The sequence below is a fragment of the Manis pentadactyla genome, chromosome 15, assembly GCF_030020395.1.
Source record: "Manis pentadactyla isolate mManPen7 chromosome 15, mManPen7.hap1, whole genome shotgun sequence".
Lineage (NCBI taxonomy): Eukaryota > Metazoa > Chordata > Mammalia > Pholidota > Manidae > Manis > Manis pentadactyla.
This window is the reverse complement of record NC_080033.1, coordinates 70,213,651-70,223,724: the sequence shown is the minus strand read 5'-3', so window position 1 is coordinate 70,223,724 and position 10,074 is coordinate 70,213,651.

Here is a 10,074-nt window from a genome sequence, read left to right as displayed (position 1 = left end):
ACCTGGCCAACACCATTCCACCATTTGGTTATATGAATTTGACTACTTTAGATACTACATGTTAAGTGTATTCATGCAGTATTTCTCTTTCTGTGAATGGCTTGTTTCATTTAATGTTCTCAAGGGGTTCATCCATGTTGTTGCATATTGCAAAATTTCCTTTTTGCAAGGATAAATTGGATTCCATTGTATGTATAAACCACATATTCTTTCCCCATTCATATGTCGATGGGCATCTTGGTTGTTACCACCTCTTAGCTATTCAGAATCACGTTGCAGTGAACAGTGGAGTGCAGGTGTCTCGTTGAGAGCCCGATTTTAGTCCTTTTGGGTCAATACCCACAAGTGTGGTTGCTGGATCATACGGTAGTTCTGCTGTTAGTGTTCTGAGGGAGCTCCCGTCCTTGCAAGCTTGGAAACCCTGCTTTCAGCTGCTCTACAAAAGCAGGTAAAAGGGGATCCTGCATCACTTCCAGTCAGTGTTCTTGATGCTTTCTGTTGTGCGTTTTCTAGATCAACTGGATGACTCTTCTGGCAGCTATGTTATCAAGGATGACACCAAGCCCCACATTCGAATGTGAGTTTGAACAGACTTAGAACCTGTTCGTCCAACCAAAGTGTGGATATTTTTACCCTCCTTGTGTTCCCCCATAGCTCCTTCCTCACAGGGGCTTTAGCTCCACTCTGGGGAGAACTGGTAGATTTCTCTGGGTGTATGTGGGAAGCTTTTCCAATATTCCTTCTATCTGGACATCCCATAGATGGTCCCATGGGGACATATTCCCAGGAACCTGGGATAATAGGTAAAGTGAGAGAGATAGAAATACAGGGAGATTATAGTCTCCTTTGAGAGAAAGAGAGAGAGAGAGAGATGTTAGGCTCCTTTGAAAGAGGGAGAGTGTGAGTCTAGGCTTCGTAGGGAGAGAGATAAAGGGTGAGATGCTAGAATCCTTGGACAGAGAGAGATATGCTAGGCTTCTTTGAGAGAGAGAGGGGGTAGAGAGATGCTGGTCTACTTTGAGAGAGAGAGGGGGTAATGGTTGGCTCCTTTGAGAGAGAGAGTGAGAGAGAGAGAGAATCTAGGCTCCTTTGAGAAAAGAGAGATATACAGAGACAGAGAGATGCTATGCTTCGAGAGAGAGAGGGATGCTAGTCTCTTTTGAAAGAGAGAGAGAGTTACATGCTAGTCTCCTTTCACAGAGAGAGAAACAGAGAGAGATGCACAGAGAGAGATGATAGGCTCTTTTGTGAGAGAGAGAGAGGGATAATAGGCCACTCTGAGAGAGAGAGAGGGGGTTGAGAGATTCTAGGTTCCTTAGAGAGTAAGAGAGATATACAGAGACAGAGAGATGCTAGGCTCCTTTGAGAGAGATGCTAGGCTCATTACAGAGAGAGACAGCGGGACAGTGAAGAGAGAGTATCTAGACTAATTTGAGAGAGAGAGAGAAAAGCTTGGCTTATTATAGAGAGAGAGACAGACAGAGATGCTATGCAACTCTTAGAGAGAGATTCTAGACTACTGTGAGAAAGAGAGAGAGATGCTAGACACCTTTGAGAGAAAGAGATAGATGCTAGGATCATTTGAGAAAGAGAGAGAGATACTAGACTCATTTGAGAGAGAGAGAGGGAGATACATGCTAGACAACTTAGAGAGAGAGATAGACAGAGAGACACTGAGAGATGATAGGCCCCTTTGTGAGAAGGAGAGATAGAAAGACAGGGAGTTGCTAGGCTCCTTTGGGAGAGACAGAGAGAGAGAGATGATTGGCTTCTTTGAGAGAGAGAGGGAGAGATATTCTAGGCTACTTTGAGAGAAAGAGAGATATACAGTAACAGAGATATGCTAGGCTCCTTCGAGTGAGAGAGACATGCTCGGCTCCTTTGAATGAGAGAGATAAAGGGATACATGCAAGGCTCCGTTGAGAGACACAGAGAGAGAGTGAGGGATGCTAGGCTCCTTGGAGAGAAAGAGAGAAAAAAGACGGAGATTCTAGTCTCCTTTGAGAAAAAGAGAGATAGTTAGACAGAGAGATGGTAAGCTCTTTTGAAAGAGAGAGAGTGTGATGCTAGTCTTCTTAGTGAGAGTGAGAAAGAGAGAGATGCTAGAATCCTTTGAGAGAGAGAGAGAGAGATGCTAGTCTTCTTTGAAAGAGAGCGAGTGTGATGGTAGGTATCTTATCGAGATGGAGAAAGATAGAGATCCTAGAATCCGTTTAGAGAGAGAGAGAAAGGGATGCTAGTACACTTTGACGGGGAGGGAGGGAGAGGGAGAGACGATTTACTCCTTGGAGAGAGAAAGAGTGAGAAGGTTGTCACTGTGGAGAGCGAGAGAGAGAGAGGGAGAGAAATGCTAAGCTGCTTCGAGACAAAGAGAGAGGGAGAGATAGAGATATGCTAGGCTACTTTGAGAGAGAGGGAGGGAGAGATATGCTAGGCTCCTTAGAGAGAGAAAGCGGGATAGATTTGCTAGGCTTCTTTGAGAGAGAGAGAGAGAGCCCGGGAGAGACAGAGAGAGAGATGCTAGGCTCCTTATAGAGAAAGAAAGATATAGAGAGACAGAGAGACTCCAGGCTACTTTGATAGAGAGAGTGATGCTAGACTCCTTTGAAAGAGACAGAGAGAGATACATGCTAGGTTCCGTTGCGAGAGAGAGAGACAGACAGAGAGAGATGAAAGACTCGTTAGAGAGAGTGAGGGAAGCTCGGCTCTTTTGATAGAAAGAGGGAGATAGAAAGACAGGGAGATTGTAGGCTCCTTTGAGAGAGAGTGAGAGAGAGAGAGAGAGATGCAAATCTTCTTGAGAGAGAGGAAGAGAGAGAGATGCTTGGCTCCATTGAGAGAGAGAGATGCTGAGCTCCTTTGAGAGACAGAGAGAGAGAGATGCTACTCTACTTTGAGAGTGAGAGACATAGGGATGCTAGACTCCTTTCAGAGAGAGAGAGTTATATATGCAAGGATTCTTTGAGAGAGGCAGAGTGAGGGAGAGTGATTCTAGTCTCCTTTGAGAGAAAGAGAGAAAGGTAGAAAGAGAGATGCTGGGCAGATTTGAAAGAGAAAGAGTGTGATGCAAGGTCTCTTACAGAGACAGAGAAAGTGAGATGCTAATATCCTTTGATATATATATATGTATATATATGTATATATACTATAATTCTTTGAGAGAGACAGAGAGAGAGGGAGAGAGATGCTATTCTACTTTAAGAGAGAGAGAGAGGGCTGGTAGGCTCCGTTGAGATAGAGATAGAGAGAGATGGTAGGCTTCTTTGAGAGAGAGAGTGAGAGAGAGAGTGTCTAGTCTGCTTTGGGAGGAAGAGAGAAATGTAGACGGATAGATATTAGGCTCCTTTGAAAGACAGACGGTGTGATGCTAGGCTTCTTAGGGAGAGAGAGAAAGAGAGCGATGCTAGAATCCTTTGAGAGAGAGAGAGAGAGATGCTAGGCTTCTTTGAGAGAGAGAGAGTCAGAGTGAGACAGAGAGATAGAGATTCTAAGTTCCTTTGAGAGAGTGAGAGCAATAGACGCTGGCTCCTTGAGAGAGAGATAAACAGAGAGACAGAGAGAGAGGGAGAGAGAAGATAGGCTCCTTAGAGAGAGAGAGAGGTTGAGGGATGCTAGGCTCCTTTGAGAGAAATAGAGAGAGATAGAAAGACTGAGATTCTAGTCTATTTGAGAGAAAGAGGGAGAGATAGAGAGATGTTATGCTCCTTTGAACGAGGGAGAGTGTGGTGCTAGGCTTCTAAGGGAGAGAGAGAATTTGAGAGATGCTAGAATCTTAGAGAGAGGGAGAGAGAGAGATGCTAGGCTTCTCTGAGAGAGAGACAGAGTGAGACAGAGAGATAGAGATTCTGGGTTCCTTTGAGAGAGAGAGAGCAATACATGCTGGCTCTTTGAGAGAGAGATAAACATAGAGAGACAGAGAGGATATAGGCTCCTTTGAGAGAGAGATGCTAGGATTCTTTGAGAGAATTAAGTAAAGAGAAAAAGTATGCAATTATACTGACTTTTATAATTACCTATAGAAGTACATTTACCAGTGTTTTCTGTTTGTTTGGATTCAGATAGCTGTCTCATTTAATTTAATTATTCAGTCTGAAGAAATTCCTGTAGCATTTATATTCCTTGTGTAGGTGTAATTCACATGTCATACAGTTCATCCCCTTAAAATACACAATAGAGTGGTGGCTGGTATATTCGCAGAGCTGTGCCACCATTGCTACCATCAATTTTCAGATATTTTCATTATGACACAAGGGAGAACTGTCCCTAGCCGTAGGTAATCACGAATCTACTTTCTGTCCTGTAGGCTCGGCTCTTCTGGACATTTCCTATAAGTGAGAATCATACAATGTGTGAATCTTTGTGTTTTCCTCCAGTTAGCATGAAAACTTAGGGTTTCACCCATGTTGTGTGTATCAGAACTTCATATTTCTCATGGCTGAATAATTCTCTCCCTTTAATGTTCCTTGTAAGACATGTCAGCTAGCAACAAGTTTCCACAGTTTTTATTTACCTAAGGATGTCTTTTTTCACCTTCATCTGTGAAAGGTAATTTCCTGGATATAAGATTCTTGTTTGAGTTTTACTTCCAGCAATGAGAACATGTTGTCCCCACTACCTTCCAACTGCTATCATGTCTGATGAGAAGTCAGCTGTTAAGCTTACTGGAGTGTACTTGTATATCACTTTATTTTTCTCTTTTTGCCTATAAGATCTTTATCTTTGGCTTTCGGTATTTTGCCTATGATGTGCCCAGATGGAGTGCTCTTTGTGTGTATGCTACTTGGAATTTATAGAGTTTCTTGGATGTATGTATTGCTTTTTGGTCACATTTTGGGAATTTTCTGCCATTAAATACTTTAAATATTTTTCTGTTCCTTTCTCCAATCCTGCTTGTATTCGCATTGCACGTGTGGCTGCACTTATTGATGCCCCACATTTCTCTGTGGCTCTTCGTTTTGCTTCACTCATTAATTTTTCTCTCTGTTCTGCAAAATCCATAGTCTCCATGGATCTCGATTTAAGTTGGCTGCTGGTTACTTCTGCCAGCTCAAATCTTCATTTTGGTTATGGTTCTTAACTCCAAGATTTCCATTTGGTTCTAAAAAAATACAATTTCTACCTCTCAATAGTATTCTCTCTTTGATGAGCTTTTTTCACTGTACCTTCCTTTAGCTCTTTACGTATGAGAGCTGTGAGGAAAGGTACCCACTTTGTCCCTGCCTGCACCTCCCAGGAGTAGAGCACTCCAAGTAGAGCTTCTGATACACAGTGCATGGGTTTGGTAGGTAAGGTTTCAAGTCATGCCTCAGATGCCACAAACTCACTATTCTTACCGACAAATACTTAGTTGTCCTGAATGAATATTTCTTAAAATGCTGTATACCTTTAGGATAACTTCTAGAGACTTTAACTGCTTTAAAAATAATTTTTACGTATTACTTTGTTGATTTACAATTTGTCTTTCTAGAAGTCCCAGTCCTCTTCCACATGATTTTAAAACAATATTTGTTGTGGCTAGAAGAGTTAACATAAGACCTACCGTCTACCAGATGTTTTTTTTAGTGTTTAATGTAGTATTGTTGGCAGTGCTGTACAGCAGATCTCCAGAGCTTATTCATCTTCCTTAACTGAGACATAACACTCCTTGTTTAGTAACTCCGCATTTCCCATGACCCTAACCCTGGCCAACACCATTCCACCATTTGGTTATATGAATTTGTCTACTTTAGATACTACATGTTAAGTGTATTCATGCAGTATTTCTCTTTCTGTGACTGGCTTGTTTCATTTAATGTTCTCAAGGGGTTCATCCATGTTGTTGCATATTGCAAAATTTCCTTTTTTCAAGGATAAATTGGATTCCATTGTATGTATAAACCACATATTCTTTCCCCATTCATATGTCGATGGGCATCTTGGTTGTTACCACCTCTTAGCTATTCAGAATCACGTTGCAGTGAACAATGGAGTGCAGGTGTCTCGTTGAGAGCCCGATTTTAGTCCTTTTGGGTCAATACCCACAAGTGTGGTTGCTGGATCATACGGTAGTTCTGCTGTTAGTGTTCTGAGGGAGCTCCCGTCCTTGCAAGCTTGGAAACCCTGCTTTCAGCTGCTCTACAAAAGCAGGTAAAAGGGGATCCTGCATCACTTCCAGTCAGTGTTCTTGATGCTTTCTGTTGTGCGTTTTCTAGATCAACTGGATGACTCTTCTGGCAGCTATGTTATCAAGGATGACACCAAGCCCCACATTCGAATGTGAGTTTGAACAGACTTAGAACCTGGGCGTCCAACCAAAGTGTGGATATTTTTACCCTCCTTGTGTTCCCCCATAGCTCCTTCCTCACAGGGGCTTTAGCTCCACTCTGGGGAGAACTGGTAGATTTCTCTGGGTGTATGTGGGAAGCTTTTCCAATATTCCTTCTATCTGGACATCCCATAGATGGTCCCATGGGGACATATTCCCAGGAACCTGGGATAATAGGTAAAGTGAGAGAGATAGAAATACAGGGAGATTATAGTCTCCTTTGAGAGAAAGAGAGAGAGAGAGAGATGTTAGGCTCCTTTGAAAGAGGGAGAGTGTGAGTCTAGGCTTCGTAGGGAGAGAGATAAAGGGTGAGATGCTAGAATCCTTGGACAGAGAGAGATATGCTAGGCTTCTTTGAGAGAGAGAGGGGGTAGAGAGATGCTGGTCTACTTTGAGAGAGAGAGGGGGTAATGGTTGGCTCCTTTGAGAGAGAGAGAGAGAGAGAGAGAGAGAGAGAATCTAGGCTCCTTTGAAAAAAGAGAGATATACAGAGACAGAGAGATGCTATGCTTCGAGAGAGAGAGGAATGCTAGTCTCTTTTGAAAGAGAGAGAGAGTTACATGCTAGTCTCCTTTCACAGAGAGAGAAACAGAGAGAGATGCACAGAGAGAGATGATAGGCTCTTTTGTGAGAGAGAGAGAGGGATAATAGGCCACTCTGAGAGAGAGAGAGGGGTGTTGAGAAATTCTAGGTTCCTTAGAGAGTAAGAGAGATATACAGAGACAGAGAGATGCTAGGCTCCTTTGAGAGAGATGCTAGGCTCATTACAGAGAGAGACAGCGGGACAGTGAAGAGAGAGTATCTAGACTAATTTGAGAGAGAGAGAGAAAAGCTTGGCTTATTATAGAGAGAGAGACAGAGAGAGATGCTATGCAACTCTTAGAGAGAGATTCTAGACTACTGTGAGAAAGAGAGAGAGATGCTAGACAACTTTGAGAGAAAGAGATAGATGCTAGGATCATTTGAGAAAGAGAGAGAGATACTAGACTCATTTGAGAGAGAGAGAGGGAGATACATGCTAGACAACTTAGAGAGAGAGATAGACAGAGAGACACTGAGAGATGATAGGCCCCTTTGTGAGAAGGAGAGATAGAAAGACAGGGAGTTGCTAGGCTCCTTTGGGAGAGACAGAGAGAGAGAGATGATTGGCTTCTTTGAGAGAGAGAGGGAGAGATATTCTAGGCTACTTTGAGAGAAAGAGAGATATACAGTAACAGAGATATGCTAGGCTCCTTCGAGTGAGAGAGACATGCTCGGCTCCTTTGAATGAGAGAGATAAAGGGATACATGCAAGGCTCCGTTGAGAGACACAGAGAGAGAGTGAGGGATGCTAGGCTCCTTGGAGAGAAAGAGAGAAAAAAGACGGAGATTCTAGTCTCCTTTGAGAAAAAGAGAGATAGTTAGACAGAGAGATGGTAAGCTCTTTTGAAAGAGAGAGAGTGTGATGCTAGTCTTCTTAGTGAGAGTGAGAAAGAGAGAGATGCTAGAATCCTTTGAGAGAGAGAGAGAGAGATGCTAGTCTTCTTTGAAAGAGAGCGAGTGTGATGGTAGGTATCTTATCGAGATGGAGAAAGATAGAGATCCTAGAATCCGTTTAGAGAGAGAGAGAAAGGGATGCTAGTACACTTTGACGGGGAGGGAGGGAGAGGGAGAGACGATTTACTCCTTGGAGAGAGAAAGAGTGAGAAGGTTGTCACTGTGGAGAGCGAGAGAGAGATATTGAGAGAAATGCTAAGCTGCTTCGAGACAAAGAGAGAGGGAGAGATAGAGATATGCTAGGCTACTTTGAGAGAGAGGGAGGGAGAGATATGCTAGGCTCCTTAGAGAGAGAAAGCGGGATAGATTTGCTAGGCTTCTTTGAGAGAGAGAGAGAGAGCCCGGGAGAGACAGAGAGAGAGATGCTAGGTTCCTTTTAGAGAAAGAAAGATATAGAGAGACAGAGAGACTCCAGGCTACTTTGATAGAGAGAGTGATGCTAGACTCCTTTGAAAGAGAGACAGAGAGAGATACATGCTAGGTTCCGTTGCGAGAGAGAGAGACAGACAGAGAGAGATGAAAGACTCGTTAGAGAGAGTGAGGGATGCTCGGCTCTTTTGAGAGAAAGAGGGAGATAGAAAGACAGGGAGATTGTAGGCTCCTTTGAGAGAGAGTGAGAGAGAGAGAGAGATGCAAATCTTCTTGAGAGAGAGGAAGAGAGAGAGATGCTTGGCTCCATTGAGAGAGAGAGATGCTGAGCTCCTTTGAGAGACAGAGAGAGAGAGATGCTACTCTACTTTGAGAGTGAGAGACATAGGGATGCTAGACTCCTTTCAGAGAGAGAGAGTTATATATGCAAGGATTCTTTGAGAGAGGCAGAGTGAGGGAGAGTGATTCTAGTCTCCTTTGAGAGAAAGAGAGAAAGGTAGAAAGAGAGATGCTGGGCAGATTTGAAAGAGAAAGAGTGTGATGCAAGGTCTCTTACAGAGACAGAGAAAGTGAGATGCTAATATCCTTTGATATATATATATATGTATATATATGTATATATACTATACTTCTTTGAGAGAGACAGAGAGAGAGGGAGAGAGATGCTATTCTACTTTAAGAGAGAGAGAGAGGGCTGGTAGGCTCCGTTGAGATAGAGATAGAGAGAGATGGTAGGCTTCTTTGAGAGAGAGAGTGAGAGAGAGAGTGTCTAGTCTGCTTTGGGAGGAAGAGAGAAATGGAGACGGATAGATATTAGGCTCCTTTGAAAGACAGACGGTGTGATGCTAGGCTTCTTAGGGAGAGAGAGAAAGAGAGTGATGCTAGAATCCTTTGAGAGAGAGAGAGAGATGCTAGGCTTCTTTGAGATAGAGAGAGTCAGAGTGAGACAGAGAGATAGAGATTCTAAGTTCCTTTGAGAGAGTGAGAGCAATAGACGCTGGCTCCTTGAGAGAGAGATAAACAGAGAGACAGAGAGAGAGGGAGAGAGAAGATAGGCTCCTTAGAGAGAGAGAGAGGTTGAGGGATGCTAGGCTCCTTTGAGAGAAATAGAGAGAGATAGAAAGACTGAGATTCTAGTCTATTTGAGAGAAAGAGGGAGAGATAGAGAGATGTTATGCTCCTTTGAACGAGGGAGAGTGTGGTGCTAGGCTTCTAAGGGAGAGAGAGAATTTGAGAGATGCTAGAATCTTAGAGAGAGAGAGAGAGAGAGAGATGCTAGGCTTCTCTGAGAGAGAGACAGAGTGAGACAGAGAGATAGAGATTCTGGGTTCCTTTGAGAGAGAGAGAGCAATACATGCTGGCTCTTTGAGAGAGAGATAAACATAGAGAGACAGAGAGGATATAGGCTCCTTTGAGAGAGAGATGCTAGGATTCTTTGAGAGAATTAAGTAAAGAGAAAAAGTATGCAATTATACTGACTTTTATAATTACCTATAGAAGTACATTTACCAGTGTTTTCTGTTTGTTTGGATTCAGATAGCTGTCTCATTTAATTTAATTATTCAGACTGAAGAAATTCCTGTAGCATTTATATTCCTTGTGTAGGTGTAATTCACATGTCATACAGTTCATCCCCTTAAAATACACAATAGAGTGGTGGCTGGTATATTCGCAGAGCTGTGCCACCATTGCTACCATCAATTTTCAGATATTTTCATTATGACACAAGGGAGAACTGTTCCTAGCCGTAGGTAACCACGAATCTACTTTCTGTCCTGTAGGCTCGGCTCTTCTGGACATTTCCTATAAGTGAGAATCATACAATGTGTGAATCTTTGTGTTTTCCTCCAGTTAGCATGAAAACT